The sequence below is a fragment of the Hyposmocoma kahamanoa genome, unplaced genomic scaffold (assembly GCF_003589595.1).
Source record: "Hyposmocoma kahamanoa isolate Upper Pololo Valley unplaced genomic scaffold, ASM358959v1 78, whole genome shotgun sequence".
Taxonomy (NCBI): domain Eukaryota; kingdom Metazoa; phylum Arthropoda; class Insecta; order Lepidoptera; family Cosmopterigidae; genus Hyposmocoma; species Hyposmocoma kahamanoa.
In genome coordinates this window covers 5,124,029-5,148,377 of record NW_020653945.1, presented here as the reverse complement: position 1 = coordinate 5,148,377, position 24,349 = coordinate 5,124,029, and positions in this window count along the sequence as shown.

The following is a 24,349-nucleotide window of genomic DNA, read 5'->3' as shown; positions in this document are numbered from 1 at the left end:
ATAAAAACATCCTCACTCAAACAAAAAAAAGCAAGTCTGGAATAAAAATCTTTTAAAAACACTACAGGCCACAAAACACAATAAAAGGAACTCAGATATTCAAAATTTGAATTCCGTGTTTTGTTTTATTTAAATTCACATTTTAATTTTAAATTCGGATACACAAAAAGATTTTATTAATTCACGAGAGAGCACACGTAGAGTTTGATAAACACGTGAGGTTCGTTCGGCACACGACGACCGACTGAAAATCTGGATCCGCTGAAAGTTCGGTCTCGAGCAACAAGTTTATACATCTACTTGTGCGTATATAGGAGACGAAGGACAATGTTTCGAGATTGCAGACCAATAATTTTAGTATATTGCTCAGACAAGTTGTAACTATCAAAGGTCTTGCTGGCTTTTTAACCTAATGTATAAGGTGTACGAATTGGAAACAGTTCGTCCAGGGAAGTACTGCCACCTTACCTATTTCTGTCGCCAAGCAGTATAATGTGAGCATTACTGCGTTCCGGCTTAAAAAAGGGTGCTGGTGAAATTACAAGCACATGGGACTTGTCAACTTGTGTCTCAGGGTGACGGGAGCACTGGCCATGCCCCATCGAGTATATAGAGACGAAATAAGTGCCATATATTCCTGGTAACACATTAGCGATATAGCTCTTATAAATATCAACTGCCGTTTGCACTTCCAAAAAATATTCTGTATTTATTGTAATAAAGATAATATCACTAACAATGCCGTGCTGTCCTATTCGGTGGTGTGGGAAAAACAGCAAAACATCTAATTACAAAACAAACGGAATCACATTTCATCGGTAATTAAATATGTAATTTTGCAATTTTCGTCCATTATAGCAAAGCTCAAGTTAACTGGTCGATTTGAAGTGACACAGTTGACGACACCCGTCAATTGTTTCGAACTCGGTCTAGCCAATCGGAGCGCAGTTGTCACTGTAATGATACGGCATATATATATAATAGTTTTCAAGCAAATTATATGACATTTCGTCTCTATTTCTGGTCATATACTCGATGCCATGCCCATAAGATCTTTGCCATTTAAAGCTCTGCAACTATTATGGATAGGCGTGTCGCTTACCAACAGGCATACCACTTATTCGGCCCGCCACTTGGTATTATAAAAAAATATATAATCTAAAACAAAATCTTGAAAGAATAAAGATCGTGAGATTATTATATACAAATATTTTAGAAATACGGTTCTTTGAGTTATCATTTTATCTCTTTAATTTAATTTTCATTCAATCTCCTAACGAAATTCCGTTCCAATTTGTAAAATAAAGGCAGTAACTATCTAGCAAAATCTTATTCGTTACATAATCAAATAAGAATTTGTTCAAAGCTGTAGAGCTTACATAAATTTGACCGTTGTTTACAATAAATTTCAATAAAGTTAATATGCGGAGAACAGTTTTAAGACTTTAATTTGTTTACAGACAATAAATTATCTTAATGGACTTGCAAATATGAAAAATGAAAAGTTAACGTTCAATTAATTAACATATTGTTCGTACTTAATATAAATTGATAGTCGTATCATGCCGCTTATACAACATTTAATAAACTAAAAAAATGTGACCTTTTTAACCTTTAGGAAGTAATTAAAGTACTGAGAAAAACAGTGTTTACGTCTATTTTTATTAATAACTATCCACTTTGTGATGTTTTAAATTTTATTATAATTCTTTGTTAATATACATATAATAGTTATCAGCCTATTGTTTGTCTTTTATGAAGACGAAGTAAACTGACATTTGTAGAGCTGCCAGTTTCATCAAATTTTAAATAGTTACGTAGTTGTTGTCTATAGTTTTATCGATAGATTATGAATGAAGGTAACATTTTGCCAAAAATGACTGAATTGTGTTACGATGTTTTAAACATTACTAATTGCGTTGTAGCCTTCTTTATTCTTATTTTGACAGTTGGTCTACTAGTATCGAGATCAATTTTTGTTCATATATATTTTAACAAGATTAGCCGGATTTGATTATCTATATTGAATTAAAATGGAAAACTTTAAAATATGTCTCCTCTTTGTATTTTTCATGAACATAATTCTAAATACATAATGTATGAACTTACAAAAATTGAAAATTGTAATAAACTTGTGCTTGTAATTGGATGATGGTTCGAATGAAACAAGTTCGATTATTTATTCCAAAAGCGTGACCAATATCCATTCGATGACTATAGAAGATTTATCAATTGCATTCTCTAGCCGCTCGCAAGCGGGCAACACTTTTGCGCATTGAACTGTAATAATAATAATAATAACGTTTATTGCAAAACATGTTGTTACATAATAGTTCTTATAGTAGTTTACAGTATCAAACATGTACCCTGTAAGGGCGTAGCAATGTCAATTTTTTAAATATACATTTTGATTACCATTAATTAAAATATCATTATAATGATAATTAAATCTAAACAAATATTTTCTGAAAAGTCAATGAATTAATTGGAAAATGAATGTCAAATTGAAGTCTAAAGTATTTCAAAAAAATTAATCGTCAAATTATTCTAGAATTATATAATAATAGTCATAACATTTGTCATTTTATTAAATTACATAATTATGTCATATTTTTTATAAATATAGTTAACATATCAAAATTCCTTTTTATGACGTTATGAACAATTTTCCTTGTCTTGTGTCTGTCTGTCATTTTATTCCGTCTTCGAAAAAGTGTATATATATACACATATAGTCCCACTGCAGGGCACACATCTCCTCTCATAATGAAAGGGTGTTGTCTGTAGTTCTCACGCGGATTGGAAACTTCACACATATTAATTAAATTGCTTTGTGGATGTGTGCAGGTTACACCACGATGTTTTCCTCTACCAAACAGCTCATGACAAAGAAGTTGTTCCTTTAGTGGTACTAAAATAAATGGAAAATTCAACCAGGCTATTAGTTGATTTTTTGTAAAGAGCTCTCAAAATCTAGAAAGTCAGAATTAAAAACAATTTATTTTGACCTGCAATTTCTAGAAACGGAACGAATTTTATGTAATTTTTTGGCTAATTTGCGAGTGGCCAATACCATAAAAAATTATTGACACTTCAGATGTCAAAGTCATTCATGTTGCAATTTATCTTATTTATTTTTTTCCATCCTTTGCAATTTAATTAGCAAATTAGAATTATGATTTTGAATATTTTAGCGTTTAAACGCTAAAAAATATCAACACTTAAGTGTTGCTGCTTTTCGGACTTTTTTTAGTATCGCAGTGTTGCTGGAATTAATTTATCATATCTACCACATTTTTTTTATTTTGCCAAGCTCTTTATTTCAAGCTTATGAGAAAAATGAGGCTAGTTAAATTTTTCTGGGAATAAAGTACCAATACGGAGACGTACACACAGGTCAGTTGTTGGCGCTGTACTATTTCAGCTTTCTAATTTGTAGTTTCAGTGCAAACGAGAGTTGATATTTATAAGTGATATATCACTGATGACTTACCAGGAATGTACGCAGGAATATACCCTTATTTCATCTCTATTTCTATTTTTGTAACTAATTTGTCTTACATTGACAAGCTGCAATTTATCAAAATTACTCTAATTTCTAGTAATATCAAACAAATCCTGTATATGGCGCTTACTACACAGATTTTTATGGATAGTGCCGGCTATTTTTTAATTTTGTTTAGAATTAGCGCCATCTACCCATATTAGGAAGCGTTAATTTATAAATTAGTTAGTAACACACAATGCCATCTATTGACACGTGTTTTGTCAGAAAATAATTTAGGTCTAGATCAATATTTGAATAATATCACAAAGAAAACAAATTGATTTCGAACTACGAAGAACAAATTAGTGACTGATGGTATTCAAACCACTCCCAAAGGTAGAAGAAGGACAAAAAAGTTGAGAGGAAACAGAACGTAAGTGTTTCTACTGAGAGTGGAAGCCGCTTTTGTTTATTTCTAATCAGGATTATATTAGATTAGAATAATTATTTCTCCAATATAATGTTACAGTATAGATTGCACTACACGTCAATAAGACATCATATTGAGATCTTTAAACAAATGAAAATTGTAAAATGAAAAAATACACAATAATTATAAAAATAACAATTCATGAATAACAATATGGTTGTCATTAAATTAGATAACAAATGTTATTCTTCATCAAGGATCGTCTGTACGGGGAATATAATCGCGTTTTTTTTTAGATTAAACATAAACGGGATGCACTATTTTTAAATCCGCTACAATTAAGAAACTCATCCACGAAATTACACTCTAATTCAAAATATACTTTTTCATAGGTAAGCAAAACAGAAAAGCAATCGTCAAATTAGAGTTCTTAGGTTTTCTCGTTGCTATACATTGGACATTAACCTATTATTCGGATCAAAATCACGTAGGTATATTTATCTAGTCAGTCTTGTCACCAGGTTAGAAGAGTTCCTCCAGGGAAGTTCTGCCACCTTACCTATTTTTTTAATATAATATCAAGTGACGGGACACACAAGACCAAGTCGTGCGCCTGATGGTTGTAGCTTACCATAACGGTTGCAGTGCCATTCAGATCTTATGGCCACCCCAAGACATACGTTGACAAGTCCCATGTGCCTGTAATTTCACCAGCACTCTTGCCCTTCTAAACCGGGACCCACTAATGCTCCCATTACTCCTTGGTGGCAGAAATAGGTAATGTGGCAGAACTTCCCTGGACGAACTCTTTCACAAGTAGCTCTACTGCTACTAAAATTCATACCGTCATTCGGACCGCCACATAATATAAAAAAAATTGTCATCAAACAAATACTGTCTTGTGTTTTAACCTTACCACGAGGCTATAGGTAAGGTAATAAAATAATCTGGAAATAGAAATGGACACGACGTCTCCGTAGATCAGAACAAGAAAAATATGAATCACACGGATCCCTATTTTTCCTCTCGAATAGGGTATAACTTTTTTGGACAAGCAAATTGGACAAAGTAAGAAATCACTTAACCCTTCGTGTGGCAAATTCCCGCACTGGGACGTCAGGGAATACCCTAATCTGCCGGCGCTATTTTGCAAAATTAGTTACGTCTAGCAGAGACTCCAGCAGACCACTTTTAGACAACTATAATTTTATTATTTTTTTATATGAAACCTATGCACACGTACGTTTTTTAAATCACCATGTGTTAAGCTAACAGATTACATTACAGAAAATACTTTTTTGGCGTAAAAATAAAGTTACGTTGCAAGTCAAAATTTCCCCGTTATAGGTATAAAGCCCCCAGAATTAAACATAACTATTATCCGTTCGAATTGATATTTTATTTACATTATATATTATACCTACCTATACTTCTGTAACATATAGTTAGATAACAATACCCGTAATTGTTTTTGTCAACAGAAATTTTACGAAAAGCCGACCCTAGCGGGAACCATGGTCGGTCTTATATGATGGCTCATATTTAAAAATTCTTTTTAAGAATAATACGATTGAGTAACTAAAGTTTCCTCTTGTTTTGTGTCTGTCACTTTCGTATGAGTTATTTGAAGCGGTATGAAATCAGTTTTACCCGCCTAAATTCGCGTTTAAACGGAATGCGTGGATGTTGTTCCGGACCGGGAGCGTGCAAGATGAGAGATTTTTTTAGCGTCCCGAAGTGGGAATTTGCCAGACATGCGGAATTGCGAGAAACGGCGACGCCAGGGTTAAGGCTTTTTTTAATACATGACAGGCAGACTCCACTCCACCTCCGACAACTACGACGACGTCGTTTCACAGGTCGTCACAGGTTTTCATGATGTCATCATCTCTGAGGTCCCGGGTTCGATTCCAGGCCGGGTCAGTGTAGAAACTAACTTTTCTTTATTGTCTCGGATCTGGGTGTTTGTGGTACCGTGTTGTTGTTTCCGATTTCCATAACACAATTGCTTTAGTCACTTACTTTGGGATCAGAGCAAACTTATAGTCGGCAAAATTTGTTAACAGCGAAATTTTTTTCCGGTTCCGTTTGACGTTTAACAGTGAAATGAGTTGCACCTCTAAATTTTATTTAAATAAAAGTGTCTAAACTGTGCAAATCAATAGAAGAAACTGGCCATTGTGGAAGTAAACTCTGGGATAGTGTACTCAAGAAGTTTTTTCTACAACCGATACACTATTCGGCGAGGATAAAACATCAAAAAAATCATCGGCGAATCTAAGAGGTTAGAATTACTATAAACAACAGATCAGCCGTGTCAGCTGTCACCGCAGTATATCGTTAGAATATATTTTTACTGGCTCCGGCATAGTGGTGTTGCCAAAAATTCTAGAATCGTACTATTTGGTAGACTGCAACTACCCGCAAACGAAAACAACCGGAACGAGAGTGCGAATGTTAGCTAGATTTCAAAGAAATGAGTAAGGAATTGTCGCGAATTACAACGCTATTGGAAAAAATTATGCTATCCCAAAAGCAAAATTTTAATTCTATGCGTGATCACATATATCAGAAATTAACAGCGAGTTAAAGGACATTCGAGCTTCTACTTCGAGTATTGTACTAGAACAAAACAAGATAAAGACTTCAATCCTTCTTCCTTCAATCCAAAATTAACAGTAAGCTCTCCGTCGGTGAAGAAAAAATAAGATCTTTAGAGACACAGATTACCCTACTGAAGTCTACACGTTTGCTCTCAAATACGGACAAAGACAATTACATGCTAACGAAGAAATCATACGTGAATTAAAAGATCGTTCCAATAGAGAATGTAACATAATTATAATGGGTGTTTTGGAGCCACAAGAATCTAACCATTTAGAAAATCGAAACAAAGACGAGATGGAAATGCGTTCTGTCCTTTCCACGGTCACAAAAGACTTCGCCTTACCTCTAAAAGTATTTCGTATTGGTACATACGTTCCAGGAAAAAATCGTGGAATCAAAGTGTGTTTTGGTAATAGCGAGACTGCTAAAACATTCTTGCGCAACCAAGTTAAAGTACCAAAAGGAATTAAGCTATTCTCTGACCAAACACCATCTCAAACAAAATTCCTACATGAATTAAAAGAAGAGCTAGCTCGCCGCCAGAATAGCAGTGAGAATAATCTCACAATTACCCAAACAACTGACCTCCATCTCGAACGTTACACAGACAACCTCCGATATAACACACCAGCTGTTAAACAACTACCAGTGCTTGTCCAGCGTCAAATCTCGCCTTATTTTCTTTTATGCAAATGCTCGAAGTATTGGAAGGAAGGGGAGGTTTGATGAGTTAAAATGTATTTTACAGGCAATACCTAACAGGGTACACGTGATATTATTAATGGAGATTTGGTTGAAATCAGAGGAACAGACACAAGCCTTACATCTAACAAATTACACACACTACTACAACTACAGAACAGACAAAATGGGAGGCGGTGTATCAGCCTTTGTCCACATTGATCTACAACACAGCTTAATTGATTTTATCTACACAGGCGGAACCAACTACCTATGGGTACGATTGGAGAGATGTTCACTAGACGTGGGATTCATTTACAATCCTGGTGACACAAACTATAAAAATTTTCTAGAAGTTTATGAATCCCAACTATTACAAAGGAAAGGAGCAATGGTTTTTGGTGACTTTAACACCGACCTCTTATCAATTACTGACAAGAAAACAAAACTATACAAGGAACCATTGTATGAATCTGGACACACAGTTGAATAGATTAGAGAAAAAATATTGCACAAGAGAAACACAAACCACTAATTCAATAATAGACCATGTAAGTACTAACTTAAGAACCGAGAAATTTCACGTAGCCGTTATTAATTCGTCAATGACTACAAACAAATTTACGTTCAATTAAAAAAATTCAAGAAAACCCCTAAGAAAAAAATTCAGTATGAAGCCATAAACTACACATCTCTCTACAACACAACAGAAAAGACCATATCACAATAAATATGCAACAAATTTGTACAACTGGAGCAATTGATACAATCGCAACTTAAAGAAAACAAACTAACAAAAATCAAAGTTCTAAACGTTCCACAAAAAGATTGGATTAATAAAGAATTCCTACATTCCATAAATCAAAGAAATGAAGCGTGGAGAAATCTAAGTACAGATCCTGAAAATATAAAACTTAAATTTATCTACGCAACAATCAAAGAACATACAACAGAAAAAATAAAAAACGCAAAAGAAACCTTCTACTACAAGAAATTTCTTCAATCCGTGAAAAAACCAAAAAAGATGTGGAAGCTAATTAATAGTCTAGAATGTTAGCTAAACAATAAAATTACACCCGATTCCACTCTCCCAAAGCTTGTCACTGATTCTGTATTGATTGGTGATCCAACTGAAATATGTAAAACTTTTAATAAATTCTTTTCGACGACTGGTTCTGTATTAACTACACAATAGAGCTTCATAACGATACATCTCACACCTTACCGTCTGCAGACAATCTTCCCACAAACTATGGCTTATCAGCATTGGCACACTGTAACACTGACGAAATCAACAAAATTATTGCTAACCTTGACCCCAATTCAAGTACAGGTATTGATGGAATCAGTACAAAGGCAGTCAAGTGCATAAAGGATCTGATCGTAAACCAACTGACCGTCTGTATTAATAAATTACTCATTGATGGTCAATTCCTCGACACATTGAAAATTGCAATAGTCCCATTCATAAACCACGAGTAAGAACAGATCCAAGTAACTATCGTCCGATCTAGGTTTTGCCAGTGTTATCAAAAATTGTCGAAAAAGTTTTGTATACTCGACTCAATCAATACCTAACCACAATTAATTTTATATATCCAACAGGCAATACGGATTCAGGGCAAAATCAAGTACTCTCTCTGCCACAATAGACTTAATAGGTATCTAAGATTAGGACAAACATTGACAAAAAAAATATAGATCTGGGCGTATTTAATGACTTAAAAAGGACCGTTGATACGGTAAACCACCAATTATTACTAAAAAAATCTAGAAAGTATCGGCATCACTGGAACAGCCCTTAAAATGTTTCAATCTTACCTTCAAAATAGACTCCAAATTGTCAAAATTAAAAACCTCCAAAGTGACCCATTGCCAATTAACTATAGAGTTCCGCAAGGTTCCATTCTAAGTCCATTGCTCTGTCTAGTCTATATAAACAGCGTAAAAGATATAGGATTACATGGACAAATTACCTTGTATGCAGATGACACCTGCTTATTTTATTTTGGATCGTGAATTTATGATATGATGTCTCGGGCTCAGTAGGATATGAATAAACTTTTCAAGTGGCTCCAGTTTAATTTGCTTTCTATCAATATATCGAAAACATGTTACATCATTTTTAAAGCCAAAACAAAAAATCCGGCCTATTTACCTCTTTCTTTAAATGGCGTTGTTCTGCAAGAGAAACGACAAGAAACGTATCTAGGCTTGCGGCTAGATAGCTGCACGACATGGCATGCTCAAATAGATTATATTCGTTCCAAACTATCAGCACTTGTAAGATCCCTTTGCAATATTGTGCGCTGTTTGCCTAGGCAAGTGAGAGTCACAATTTATAACTCTTTAATAAAGCCACATCTTTTATATTTACTTGAAATATGGGGCAGTGCATCGAAAACTAAATTACAAGTGCTACAAGTTTTACAAAATAAAATTATCTAATTGCTATTTCATTACCCATACTTAACATCAACTGAAAAGGTTTACATAGAAACTAAAATCATGAAAATTAAACAATTATACAATTTCACAACATGCATTCTTATTCGTAAAATATTACACAGGAACGTTCACACTGAGCTTACATTCGTAAAAATAAAGACAATCACATAAGTACAATATTAGCCGCAGAGCCAATCATCTAATCCTGCCCATGACCAGAACTAACTACGGCAAGATGTCGATAGGTTTTGAAGGAGTGCAAATCTTTAACAAACTGTCGTCAAATGTAAAATATGCCGGAGTCATTTGGTTTATTTAAATTAAAATTGTATAAACATTTTATTGACGACCATTCAGTACTAAAATAAAGATTTGATTTATATAATAATAAAATAATGTAAATTTGTAAACATTGGAACTCTCAATTTATGTTTGTATCTAATGGTAGTATTGGACTGGAATATTGTTAATTTATTGATTAGTTTTTAACTTCTCATGTAAGTGACAATTGTCTTAATGATAATAAAGTATCTTTGAACCCAAACGGCTAAGTTTGACGCAAACTTTTGAGTAGGCACTAAAAACAGAAATACTACAAATAATTAGAAGGCAATCTATGTTTATATCTTTATTTTGTAAGTAAAAAAAGGTCTACAATAGTATATTTTTATCGAGGGATTAAAACGTGCCAATTCATGTATACCCGAGGTGGTTAGACACTTGAGCTTTAGTGAGTGTCTATTACTCCGAGTTTACATTGGCTTTTAGTCTCGAGGTGAAAAATGTACTTTTCACTTCGGTTGCGAGAAAAAAAAAATTCGCTCTACAATAAAAGTTTTCGCGGTATTTTTTCCAACCAGACACAGATAACAAACTCACGAACGCGGGAAAATAATATGGCGCCACCGTATATGCGGAAAAGGCGCGGAACTAAAACCGAGCGTACTATAACTAACTGGCTGTTTGAATTTGTTCACTCGAAGTTTATTAGAAAATTAAGTAATTTTTACTCCCTACGTATTACAGGATACACTTACCTCCCGCTTAACTCCCGCTACCTACTTTTTTATATAATATTAATTGACGAGACGAACAAGTCGTGCGCCTAACGGAAAGCTACATGCCTGTCCATAACAGTTGAAGTGCCACTCAGAGTTTTAAATCGCAAAGATCTAAGGGGCGCTGCCACTGCGCCCATCACCCTGAGACATAAATTGACAAGTCCCATGTGCCTGTAATTACACCTGGACGTAAGGCTATATTGACGTACTCTAGAACAAAGCACGAGAAGTAAAAACTATATTTGAAACTTTGATGCAAAAACAGAATAGCTCTTTTCAAATTTAACCGCCGATATGTGATGTGGTCTAATATTTATTTATTTATTTACCTGACGTTGAGTGGAAAGTAGAATCCAAAACATGAATGAACGTAGTGTAGTATTAATACAATCTCTCTATCCTATAGATGCTTCGTTTGATATGCATCCGATAAATGCATAGATTACGCAACTCACTTTGTATATATTTTCCAACCAATAACGCCTTGTCCATTAGAGATCACATGTTATTTTTACAGAAGAGGACAAAGATGTGTGATAAAGGTATATAGTAGCAGTAGAGGTCCTTGTGAAAGAGTTCGTCTAGGGAAATACTGCCGGCTTACTTATTTCTGCCGCCAAGCAGTAATGTCAGCATTACTGTATTTCGGTTTTGAAAGGTAGGGGCACTGGTGAAACTACAGGCACATGGGACTTGTCCACTTATGTCTCAAGGTGACGAGCACTGTTGCAGTGCCCCTCAGATCTTTGCAGTTAGCATTAAACTCTGCGCGGCACTGCTACTGCCATGGACAGGCGTGTCACTTAAAGCGATGTATTTCAACGCGAGTCTAGATTTAAAGAGGTGAGTGAGACGCCACTCGCGTCTCGCAATCCGCGTGCTGTAAATTATTATGAATATAATAAGAACAGGTGGAGAAAATTGGACACAGATCCGACGTTGACAAGCACCCACGTGCGGGCAGCGGGCGGCGCGGGAAATTTGCAAATTTTTGGGATATATATGAATGTAATAATTACAGGACTTCAGTTGAAAACCAAAATTTAGCAGGTTCTCTGACTACAGAAAATAAATTTAAATAGGTACTAACCTATTTAAAGAGAAATGTCTTTATATAAAAATTATGTAAGTGCATCCTATCGTATATTGGCACATTCTTTAGGCAATATCCTTAGGTGTATCGTATATTTTATGTAAGACCGCTATGTAATAGTAAAGACCTAAACCGCTTGATCTTAACTTACACAAGTGATTGGCCTCTTAACTATATACATAGTTGATGCAGAACGCGATAACTACATTTAAAATTTTAAAGAGATGATCAAAATGATTTATAGCGACATATTCATTCATTGTTCTCCACTAAACTCGAATCAGTTGTTAATGGCGAAATGAAAACTCAGACATAGCCATTATAAAACGTTAATATTGTGACCTACATCGTCATGTGAGCTATATTTAGTCTTTACGGGAACGTTTCATTGATTTATTATCAGAAATTGCGATAATGTTGGCTGCATTAGCTTTAATAGCCCATCATAATCATCTGGAAACCTGCAAAGAATCTAGTTCAGTTAGGAAGGTTTATGAAAATGCAAACATAGTTGGTTTTCAATTTTGTATTAAGCAACAATAAAGCCGATTGGTCATATAGTAAGCGTTAATAAGTAAGAAGTAAACAACATGTTCATATAGGTATTTGTGGCAATAACTTTAGACTTGATTTTGGTATACTAATAATTACGTTCTGGCCAGCGAGTTTTGAAAGTGCCTGTGTTATTATTGTATTCACAATCGTTATGTACGTTTTTGCTTTAATAAAAATAACAGGCGTTATTATAAATCTTTTTTGAAAGTTTTTTCAAAGTGATGCTTTCGTCAAACAAAAATTAATAATATGCATAAATTTCTTTGCATTATTTAGAAAAGAATTAAAATGTAAGTAAAAACTTTCAAGAGCTTCCACTATTTATATTTGATGACGAACTTTTCCAACCATTAACCGTGTTTTAAAATAATTCCTTTGATTTTTACTATGCTCTTTAAAAAATTTGAATTTGTGTAGTAATAAAAAAAGGAGTTTAATTCAGCATTTCATGTCTGCATGCTCCATTTAACTTTCGCAGGGTGATTTCCTTCACTTGAATGATCTTCAACCGTTGAAGGCATTGACCTTTTAGACGTTGTTAACTTATAAACGCACATTACACACACATATGTATAGTTTCATATAAAATAAAAATATGAATCGAAAGATCATTTTTATTGTACAAACATTCTTTCTAACTGTATTTCATTTTTTTCTGATTATTGGCCGATTATCTATTACTTCAAAATTAAGAGATGTATTTTCTCGGCATTTTAATACAAATGTTTGGAATTTGTTGCATTAAAGAACTCTTTTTTTCATATTTTATGAAGAAATGAAAGATATTTCTTAAAACATTTTCCAGTACGTTACATAATAGGTGATGATCTAGATAAATGCTCTTATTCACTGCCAAGAAAATAAAGGACAATACTGTCAAAACACTATTCTTCTAAAAGGAAAAACGAACGCAAGTCACCTCAACAATGATCAAAGGGTCACAAAGGGCTTTGTCACCCATAATAAATCTTACCTACCCTTCCGCTATTTTCCGATGTTTATGTTTTATTATATTTAATATACTTACTTTCTTTTCTGAAAAAGTGAACGCCGCCGCCACCGATTTGTTAGACCGGCGTAAAATCGGCATAGCCAATTTTTTTTTTACTTTTGTGTTAATTGTTTCTTGTACTTAACTGTCTTCTTTATGATGTCAAGCGACGGGACGAATATAAATCGTGCACCTGGTGGTAATGACACGCGTGTCAATGACAGTTGCAGTGCCACTCAGAGCTTTAAATCACAAAAATCTGAGGGGCACTGCTTCTGCGCCCGTCACTCTGAGACATAAATTGACAAGTCCCATGTGCCTGTAATTTCATCAGAAACCTACAAAACTGGAACGCAGTAATGCTCACATTACTGCTTGACGACGGAAATAGGTAAATGCTTAGAATAATAACGCATAGAATGATAGTTTCATATCAAACGAACTGTCACAAGTGAGGCAAAAATCAAATTCATGTAGGCTAGTTTTAGTAGTAGGTTAATTTTCGGTTTTAGTGAATATTTATATAAAAATACAAGTTGAAACGCGTTACTTCCTTGTGGAATGTGATGTTAGTATCTATTTTATGTTTGTCTGACGTATTTTTACACTCATTTACCGCACATTTCGTCATTTTTAGCTAAAATTCTTGATCTGTTCACGGTGCAAGTTGACCTTGAGCACTGAAGGCCCGCCCGCTCGTGTAGGCCCATTGGGCGCGCTTCAATTTGCCTCACTTAGCGTGTGCGGACTAGGTTTCTATGCGTTATTATTCTAAGGGTAAATGTATATGACATGCACTAAATGAATACACAGGGAGCAGTACTACTACTGATAACTGTCTACGCGTATCCTGTTATATTAAATTTAAATTGAGCGTACGTCAATATTAAGAGCGTTTACTTTTATTTCAATGCTTTTTTACAAACATTCTTTAACTTAATTGTAATTCGCAACAGTTCGCGTACGTGCTCAAGTACAAATTAAAATATAAAACAAAAGCGTTGAAAATTAATACAAATGTTGATTTAAACAATACTTTAATGTTTTCTTTTAACGTCTGAATAAGAAGCGACGATTTCACGCCGATCACGCTGCCGACGACGATGAGTTTACTGTCGGCGCACATTTCTTATAAAATAAAATTGTGCATTGTATGAAAGTTCATATCCCAAAGGAAAGTGTCTGTAAATATAGTAAAAAGGTACAATAGTACCTTTTTCTTACACACAGGTTGACAATGAAACGGTCTTACCTTAATCGATTCATTTTGACTTCAAAATCTTGTAGTAGCAAAATTATTGACCTCTAAAATTAAAATTTAAAATTATCGCTATAAAAATATACTTAAATCGATAGGTAAAACACTACAAGGCGTCTACCTCGTATCAGAAGAATGAATAAGAAACTTTAGTACAAATGTTCATATTTATCATTCGCAATATTATGACCAAATATCATAAATAGAAACAATATTAAAAAGCTAAATGGGTGACGACCACGCAGCTTTGTCATCCAAGGACTCAGAAGCTGAATAATAATCTTTTGTATAAAGTTTCTGTTTCACAAAAAAAATTTCACCGTCACATGTTATGGCAAACTTTGAATATCAACAGGAGTTTTTATAATCATGAATGTACATAGAAGCCTATCTCCTTAACCCATTAATGGACAGTAATGTAAAATTAAATATTTGTAATTTAATATCAGAATATGGTACGGGGTACCCCATTTCGTGTATGGATCTAAAAAATCCAACTTTTTACTAAAAAACACGATTTTTTTTAATCGATTAATTTCAATATGATTTTTAAGTGAATTGATTCAAAATTAAGGTGAATCGAATCGTATTCATAATTTAAGCAAAAGTCTCATCTTATTAATGATTTCGTCAAATACGAAACGAAAAATAAAGAGGAGGACAATGCTTTGGACGTTACGTTATATGACATTCATGTAACGTACGTTATATGAAAAGCATCTGTGAAATGCAAAAAAAAATATTGACATATTATTAAGACAATCAAATCATGTGTATTTCGTTTCAATCCATTTTGAACAAAAAGTAAACAAACGAGTCACAAACCCGACCATAGACGATTTAGTGATGGTTAATTGTTATGCCTAGTGAGTCGTATTAGCGGTTTTCCTTACATAACCTATTTATGCATATTTAAAATTTCCGAAATATTAATTTTAAATCCTCCTTCAAATCCTTATACTTATGCGGATACTCGTTCGATTGTGATTGAAATCTTCGATTTAGTATTCGGTTACAAAAGCTTTAATTTTATGAACCGAATGTTTTTTTTCGTACAGCACTAAACAACCATAGACAAGTCATAGTTGTATGGTTGAAAAATAACCTCATTTTTGGACTACCATTTTTCAAATACGATTTTATGATGCTATTCAAATGAATACTGTTGGAAAAGTGATGAAGTATCAAGTCGAAATATTCAAAGTATACGTGAAAGTGTTATTTATTCTATTTATTGAGTGATTGCTTTAAAATTTTAACCAAACAGTTTTGCTTACATTTTGTTCAAAATGGATTGGAACAGACTTTAATAAAGGTATTTTATTTATTATAAATTTTGAAACGATTTTTATGAGATCGATTTAAGAGCAAACGATCCGATCCGTGGATCGATTCAGAGGTATATTATAACTAATTAATATATAAATAATTTATATATATATATAATTAATATAAATATAATTAATATATATATAATTAATTCAAAACAAAAAAATCGTGCAACACTATTCTCCGTAGAGAAGTATTAACAACGTACTAATAAAATTCAATAAATAAATAATAATATTTTATTATTATTATAATTCAATGATTTTCATTGAATATTTAATATTCAATCAATATAAGTACTACGGCATGCGGCACAAAGAAAAGTAGTGACATTTTTGTGTGCGGTACTTTTTAAGTACTGGCCGTGAATGGGTTAAATGAATTTTTGAGGACGACTCAAGAACGGCCTTAGGTTTACATTACCGCAAAACAGAATAGAAGTGAAGTTTTGTATGAAATTGTACAACATAACAAAGCGAACTTTACGTCAATTGTGTAACGTACAAACTTAGTATTCTCAACACAAACAACTAGGATGATCCTACACTTCATTTGACGCTTGTCATAGGAATGAGGTAAAGTCGATAGATTTTAGTGTATTTGATTTTTGAAGCGAAGATTCTCACATAGTTTTATTTCTCTGACATGTCAGTACGATTAAAATTCATACTTTATGTATGAATGTGTATTCATACGATACATTTTTTCATTAAATTTAGATTAGAAAACTTTCTATCGATATACATTATCTCTATCAAATGCAGTGTAATGAAGTAACTTTTGCACGTTGTCATGAAAACTAAATTATTGAAAAAACACGTTTGTCCGCTCATTTCTCATAAATAACTATTGATTTAGTGCTATTTTTACTTTAATTAAATGTATTTACTTAAACAAAAGCTATTCATTTAAAAGCAAGGCTTATTAAAATAATCTATGAAATACGTAAATTAGTGCACGTTGTTACAAGGTTATATTTTGTAGATTTTTATGAACTGTCTAGGACAATACCTATGTATTGTCCTAGATTATTTTTAGTACTTATACGATACAATACTTTCTGGAACTCCTAAAACTGCGCGAGAATCCTCCGGAAGATTCATGACCTGTTTTTTACTCGTGTCTAGTTTTTACGTTACAGACATAAAGCTGCTTTAAATGCGATCGTTACAAAAATTTGCATCCATTCCGTTCCACCTCAATCTAAATTGAGCCTTACTTTACTGTTTCTCGGAAACGATGCCACACAAATTATCTCAACACGAGCGAGCATGACCATCGCGCACACTAATATTATAATAGTGCCGTAGTCAGCAGACAAGAGAAAGGTTTCTTTTCTATGTCGGGTTTTGTCTGTCTCCATTCAAACTCAGTCTGAAAGTATGCTTTCCGAAATAGACACACATCCCATTAGTCAGTAAATTCACTTAGTCATTTTATTATCTGTTTAATTCTTTTGTCTGTCACATTAAGGTGCACTAAGGTTCAAAATAGATGTTTTAACGTATTTCGAACACTTGGAAATAATTTTTTCAATATTATAAAAAAATATAAAAATTTCAATTTTCTCCTACCCCATTTCGGTGTAAATGCTGACCATTTCTAAGTGCTCTCGCGAGTACCCGCACGGTCGTCGTATTTCCTTTAAAGAGTATTCTACCGTACTTAATATAGGCATCAATACGGTTCAATTTTACATTGACAAATATTTCATATCTCGCCTCGTCCATCCTCGTCAATCCAGACATTTCCACCGAAGATGGGCAAGGAGTGAACAGAAATTTTGTCACACAAATTTCAATCCTCGTCTCGTCTCGTCTCGCCTCCTCTTTGGAATACTGCCTTAAATGTCGTGTTACAAATTTCTCCGCACCTACCTCACACGCTTCAAAGCCTACGCAACCACGATTACCAATTCACCTTAAGTATGGAACTTAAAACCACACATGAGCCACAAGCCTCAAGGCTATCTTATTGAATTAAAATCGCTAGTAACGTCGCTGGACCTTTTGTTCGCGTAGATAAACTGCTTTCAAGATGTCGGCCAAGGTGCGTAAGCTCAACGGTCGTTACAATGGTGGGAAACTCCCACCGATTCGGCTATTTCTGACTGTGGCGCTTGTTTCACTTATTTGGATTACAATTTATAAACCTTAAGCTTATTTTGTAATTATTTATTTACGTAGTGGTAATTAAAATACAAGTGCTTTAGCTACTTACTTTGGATCAGAGCAACGTATGTGGTGTTGTCTAATGCAAAAAAATAAATAAAAACGATACATAATTCATATTTTCTTATAGTACTTCAGGAAAACGGTTCGATTTCTGGTAGGATTATGTTGAAAAGTGAACTTTTCTAAATTGCTGCGGGTCCGGAGTGAATTCCGTTTTTGTGGTACTATAGTATAGGGTGTAGTTGTCTGACACATTGTTATTAATATTATTTATTACGTAAAGTAGGTGGTGCATGCAGCTTTATTTAATTAACATATATTTGAAGATTTTAGTGGAGATTCTCCATTTTCTCATAATGTAGATTTTAAGACTTTTGAAATTATTCACAAAGCATTGTTACTATATATCATTTTTCTTAGCATTATAAAAAAAAACAAAAAGCGTTAAAAAGCCGTAAAGCATAATTCTCAAACATATTTATAATAATCATTGTAGTAATTAAATTTTTATTGAATTGATATTCAATTATTTTTTGTGAAATTACTCCACTAGTTTGTAATAATTATTAATACAAAGATCGAACACTCAGAAAAAATTCCTTCGATCCGGTCGGATTCGGAATTTAATTAATACAATGAATAGCGACATCTCTCGCCAGGACTTGTAGCTGTAAAGGTACTAACTGGGCGATAAATCTGCAATAGATTTCTCATAGATGGCGCTACGACTAAAAAGTCGTTGAAAGACCAAGTACAAAGACACGACGCAAGCACATAGAAAAATTCGTGAGGTCCGTTGGGTCATTCCGTGGCTTAGTTGGTATATCGTCTGGCACGATATGCAAGAAGACGTCGGTTCGAATCCGACCGGATCGAAGGATTTTTTTCTGAGTGTTCGATCTTTGTATTAATAATTATAATCATTGTAGTGTTAAAGGTATTTGGCTTTTAGAAAAAATACATTTCGTATTTTTAAACTATGCTAGATTTCATCTTTTTCCTTTACTGTAATTTACAGTGTGGAGAAAAAGGTTTACAATCTCTTTTTCTTTGTTTACGTTTTGTCTAATTGTAAAAAAAAGGAGTAGAGTCACGGATTTCTTACCACGTCATTACTTTTACTTTTTCAGCTAGTGATCATGAAGCGTGTAACCGCTATAAAAAATTTTATTTTTGACTCGACCCTAAGGAACCATAAAAAGATGTAATATTTAATAATATTACTAACATCATAAACGATAACTTTTGTTCCATGACTTTTTCTGACTTGTTCTCAGACTTCACTATCATACAAAAATTTCTTCTTCTACTTCTTCTTAAGTTTATGCCATCTTTCCCGTTCTTTAGCAGTTTCTAACAACTATCTTTCCGCTAGTCCTTTAATATCGTCGAACCAGCGCATCTGTGGTCTTCCTCTTGTTTCTCGCCCCACAGTCTCCATTCGACCACTGCCTTGTTCAAGTCTATGGAAGGTTTGCTAGATATTGAATTTTAAAATAAGTTTGTCATCGCTGCTACACATAATGGAAATAGAAAAAAATTTTGTTTTTTTTTATATCTGGCTTTTTGTTCAGCGTCATGATCGTTTATCTCAAAATATAAATAGATATAAGTAATTAAGTACGTCTTTTTATAGCACCCTGTAAAATTTACCGCTTCTACGATTAGCTTCTCGCTAGTTGCTCACATTTTATACCATCGTACCATACTTAATGGTGACCACTAACCATCGTCCAGCGACCTTGCCGTAGGACCATCTCTGTTTAGAAAGGAAGGAACGAACGGACCTTGTTTCCGAATCGAGAGCGATTTGAAAGTTGTCTAAATTAATGCTATTTACCCGCGATATTTGCAACACAAAGAGTTATTCTTCAAGCGCATTCTTTTGTTTTTTGATCATGCAAATTATATAACGCAATTATATATCTTCGAAAAAAAAAACAAAAACTTTGTAACAGTAGATAACGAAATTAAGATGTTGTAATTAAAGATGTGCCCTGATTTATTTATTTATTCTTTCATTTACATTGTAAACTTACAGCTAAATAGCCAACACACTAACATGTCATAAACAGATAATTATAAATATATTTAATTATGGTATTACTAAACTACCATAACTAAACTATTCTAATTCTAAAAATTTACAACTCTTCCTATATATATATTCAACGCTATGAGCGAATATGTCAATGTGATCACTGAGTGAGTATGTCCCCGATCAGGCGGACAGCGCGAACGGTAGACGCGTTTGCGGCATGTACCGTACGAGTGACGGGCCTGCGTAAGAGCCGCGGTCGGCGGCGCGGGGCCACTGCACCCTCATCACCGCAAGGTATACACGTGAGCACCAGCAGATCAATCTTAGACATTATGTCAACATCCACTTTATGATGGAACGCGGATAAATATTGAGCCAGAAGAAGCATCTTTCGCCTACGAGACAAAGTGTCTAAATCCACCATGATGGCTAAATCGACGGCGTTTGAACACTGAAACAGTACTAATTCTGGTTATGGTTTTACAGACTTCAAAGTGACAAATATTAGCTTTTAAATTTCTGCAAAATGACGAGGGTGTTTGCTTGAAAAGTATAAATTCGAAGAGAAATTTAATTTCTTGCTAAAGTTCTTCAGTACTCTATTTTGTTACACCCCGTATAACAATTTATTTAACAACTTCCCTGTTCAACGAGTCATATATGACTCATGGAAACGTTCTGAAATAAGTCCATGAGTCATATGCGATTTATTTCTCCATGCAACTTCAAGCACCCTTTTCTCTATGAACGTGATATCTGTTATATATTAGTATCAGAACTTTTTGCATAAAACTTGAACTGAAGTTTATATAATTACCAAGTTTTATTGAAATCGGTTACCGGAAAGTGCGCAAACCCGGATTCATCCCTAGTTCGCCACTATACGGGCTTTGACACAGGAGATAATAAAAATCGGTTCTCTCTACTATTGTATATTGAGATATGTATATTGAGACAAAAACGCCTTGAATTGGAGAATAGCAAAATCAACCATTAAAATAAGTGCTCCTTATAATAAAATTTAGGCGCTATTTATAAAAATGAATCTTCATGCGTGAACAGCCACCCTTAGAGGTGGATGATTTTCTTCAAAATTAAATGGGACTACTATGAAGGTCCAACAAAAAAAGAATCATGAAGATTGGTTCACAAATACCGGAGTTATCGCGTAACAGACATACAAAAAAACACAGTCGAACAGAGAACCTACTCCTTTTTTGAAGTCGGTTAAAAAAATATAGCATTTTTGTATAGTCTAATATTGATTTTTGAAGAAGAAAGCATTAAAAAAACTCTTTGTAGAAACTCGGTGGACTTGAGGTCCAATATAATTGCCTTGTATGGGGGACAGGGAACTTGTTAAATAAGAATGGTTTTACGGCAATTTTTACGAGCGCGTCGGCAGCCTTTCAGTCGCGGTGCAGTAGCGATACAATCGCTTTGCAAACGCGATGCACGTTTGGTATTTATTAATTTCACTTTTAAATTTACAATTAACAAAACAAAACAATTTGCATAAACCTATACAGATTTTTCGCACCTAATGAACAAGAACTGTGTTAAACAAGCTACTGCATAGCCGCAGTAGTGCGTTTGCATCGATGCAATCGTGCTTTTGCATCAATACAATCGCCTATAAATCGCGAGCGTTGTGTGACCGCTCTACATATAACCGTTTCTAATCTGCGGCTTTCAGTGCCGCTGTTTATGACAGTAAAAAATTTAATTTCACGAAAATGAACATATCACTAAACAGTAATAATAATTAGAAACGCTAACCTAAATGACGAAAAGCTCTCATTATCTTTTCCCGTGCAATTAATTTCCCGAGGGCGGATATTAAAATTTTATGTAGGTTCCTTACGTGGTTGTTAAATTAACATCTTTCTGACAACACTGGCCTTGTGCTTTTTACAGTCACGCGTAGTGCGGTACACAGGGTTGGAGGGTAGAAATACCCCCTAGAAGATATAATTATTATCTCAACGACAGGAAAACTAATTATCATTGATACAAATATTGAACAAACATAAAGAAAAATTCCTTTGATCCAAATAGATTCGATATCATTTATTATTTATTGTCCGACCCACCCCTGATGGTGAGTCATAAACTTTTTTGACATGCCTATCGGCTTACTTTCGCATTATCATTGCCATTGCGATTTTGTTTTGTTTTTTCTAAAAATATGTTATAATTGCTCTATTTTATTAAAAAAATATGTTAAAAAGAGTGAATTCAAAAACCAAAACAAAACCTATTCAGCGCCACCGGTCACTCTAAACGGCAATGAACTCGAGAGAGTGACTAAATTCAAGTATCTAGGTCACTAGGTTACGGAAAATTTGACAGACGATGTTGACCTGGAGAGGGACACAGTGCGCTGTGGTGTAATATTTGCAGGTTTGCACTGTATTCATACGAGGTTAAAACCACCCCTTTCAATCATTGACTTACAATTAAATGGACGTCGGGTCCGCGCTAAAAAGTGTCCGCACTTGTAAGGCGCTAAAATCGTATACAGAGCGCGACACTCCGCTTTAGTCTTCATTTGTTCTACTGACAGCGCGATACTGCGATGACATTACAATTTAAATTTCGAATAGGTTGACTTGGGACATTTTTTTCGTGGTTTTTATATTAGACCCGTCGTCCATTTATTTGTAAGTCAATGCTTTCAATACATATTGTCAAACTGTATGCTTTTTTAACTTTTTTTTTTCACTAAAAAAGCATACAGTGCCCTGCGTGTCCAACACAACAACGCCCTCAGGAGACTGCTGGGGCGGCCTCGATACTGTATTGCCTCAGGGATGTTCGTGGCTATGATGACAGTTTTCAGGCAGTCGTTCGCAAGAGAGAGGCGTCCCTGTTGGCCAGAGTGAGAGACTACAACAAGTCTTCTTAAGGCGGTAGCAGAAAGGATGGCTAGCCCGATCCTTAGGAATTAGATGTCCATCCTTGTTCATGAAAATGTACACTTTGCTTTCTACTACATTATGTTAGTGACCACACAGACATGCAACTATATCTGTCTGAAACAAATTCTTTTATTTAATTTCATTTCTATTAACTGTATATTAAAAAAATATTCTTCGTGTAGTGCCTCTCCGACTAGTAAAGCTTGGCTAGCAATTCTGCATATTGTACTGGGTCTGGCGCGAGGTGTTGGATAAAGTTGCTACTGTTGGACCACTTAATTTTTAATTCCAATATTATAAAGGCCTCAAATTCATGTACTTACTACCTCTGTGGCCGAACGGTTACCATGCCGGACTGCCATGCAGAGGTCCCGGGTTCGATTCCCGGCCCGGGAGAAGTATTTGTATGGCCTACATTTATTTCTCTCGTGAGTTTGAGTGTAATTTGTGGTTGTCTATGTGTGTGTTCATAGCACCCGCGACACAGGGTTTCCCTAGTGCAGGGCTATGGTGAGTGTGTGCGTTATTGTTATTATTATTACTTAAGTACATAAGTACAGAAGTTGTTTGAATTCGCAACTCCTGTCCATTCTTTAATATTATCAAGTCACACCTTCTTTCTGCGACCTACATTCCTCCTACCACCAATCTTTCCCATCCAAATAAACTGTAGCAAGCTACACGTGGGCGCATTATAAGTTTCCGGAATGAATAAAAAAAATACTATAAATGGTCAGAAATGAATTTATTGTTTCTCAAAATATTATATGCGCTCTATATATTTACTATAGTAAAATAAATTTGCTTAAATTCAAAAGTTTAAGTCACAACTTTTCTCTTTGTAACATGACACTTACTGTCACTTTACTGCACTTAGTGTGACCTGTTTATATAAGCACACCTTTATCACTTTTTTATTCTCTTGGGGTGGCCACTGTTTATCACCACCGCCAACATCACGGTTCTGTATAATCCTAGGGTAGTCTCCTTGAAGCACGGTGACCGGCATATATTTTTTTGTAATGTCGATATGTAAGTATGTACCTGTTTATGAGCTCGTCTTTTATCTGTAATGTAATCACCAACCTCTATTCAACACCCTATCTATAAGTTCCTATATATATTATACGCCGTTATTATACGACTTATTCCCTTCTTTGATCAAAACAACTTCGTCTAGGTGTTACATTGCCTCTATATTCTTCGATGTTCCTCATCATATTATCTTTAATAAGATTATTTTTTACTGCACTTTTCTTAACACCTTTGCATT